This window comes from Sardina pilchardus, chromosome 2, assembly GCF_963854185.1.
Source record: "Sardina pilchardus chromosome 2, fSarPil1.1, whole genome shotgun sequence".
Classification (NCBI taxonomy): Eukaryota; Metazoa; Chordata; class Actinopteri; order Clupeiformes; family Clupeidae; genus Sardina; species Sardina pilchardus.
The window spans coordinates 39,173,032-39,174,641 of record NC_084995.1 but is presented as its reverse complement, the minus strand read 5'-3'; positions in this window follow the sequence as shown (position 1 = coordinate 39,174,641).

Sequence of the window (1,610 nt, the reverse complement as noted above, 5' to 3'; positions counted from 1 at the left end):
CTAACTCTTACATTTGGAAAACAAATGAAAGCTCTGTCTATATTACACTCGAATGTGCACCATATCAGAGACTTCATGAATGAACAGCGTAATAGCTGAAGACACTGAATGAGCAGAGTAGAAAGATAACATAGTGAGACTTCATACATACTGTATGTTTAGGTCACTTCCTCTACTCCATGGGATGGATACATAAATATCATGTTCAAAATGCAAGTACAAAAACCCAGTTGAACTTTACTATTCTTCCGTATCGTATACCTTTACCATTTATTTAAAGAGATTTAGGGAGTTTGCCATAACACCGGTGTTATTTGTGTTTAGGTCAAATAATGAAGATACTAGAACATAAACAGCAGCAGCTGCTATAAACACCATGATATATGCATCCATCCATTACTTTTTGAGTTATCTTGCTAACAAACAGACAGACAGACAGACAGACAGACAGACAGACAGACAGACAGACAAACAAACAAACATACTCACCCCAACGAAAACATAACCTCCTTGGCAGAGGTAATAATAATAATTAAAAAAAAAAACCATAATAATCATAATAATTATGTAGCTAACTTGCTAAATGTTCCATTAATTATATGAGTATACCACCACAGTTTGAGCAGAGGCTTTGTGTTATTAGAAGCAATTTCTATATTAAGCTGTGGTTTTCATGTACCTCAAACTTTCCTTAAATGTACTTAAGCTGAACAACTTTACATCTTTCTAAAATATAAATCAAGCACAGCACAATGACACTTTCTGTTACACTTTACTTGAAGGTATCTAGTGTAACATGACTCTATAATGAACGTGTCATGAATATTATAAACAAGCCCTAAATGTTTATGAAATGTTCAATTAAAATTAGAAAATTAAGTGTCTTTCGATTTTTGTCATTAGGGTTAGGGTTAGGGTTAGGATTAGTGTTAGGGTTAGTGTTGGGATTATCACTCTTGTGGAGATACCTTCAAGTGAAGTTACTAAATATCCTATACAAATGCTCTTGGCATTCTGCTGTATTGTGTAGAAATGTGGAGAACAGTCGCCAAACCAGTGGATACCTTGTCTTTCTTGAATTGCTGAAACTAAATTGAAGTGGTGTCGTTCGACAGCTAGCAGGTGACAATCTTCCCTCTGGCCCAAAAAATATCCATTGTCCCAGCACAGACACTTACAGTACTGTAGTAGGTGTACTGTTTACCTTTAAACTGTTTAGCAAAAAGTGTTTCATGAAATTGAAAACTGAGTCCATGGCTGATAACTAGTGTATGGTTTATGTTTGAGAGCAACATGCGCTGTTTTCAAAATTAAAGTTTAGTTAATTTTTTCTTTGTAAATTCCCAACCTGACATATTCAAATGAGTCCTCTAATCAGCTCCCAGTGTAAGTGGCATTCATTCAGTCCCTCACTCCCCTCAGGGTCATGTGTGGTGAGCGTTCTGGCACATCATGGCTGTTGTGCATTACCTGGGTGAGTGCTACGCATCGCTAGTGGTTAGCGAGGGTCCCGTGCTAAAGCATTGTTATGAATGTAATGTGTTGCTGTTGTTATGACAACTGAGAGCGATGCTGGGAAGCTTGACACATTTCACCATCAACTTGGTTGG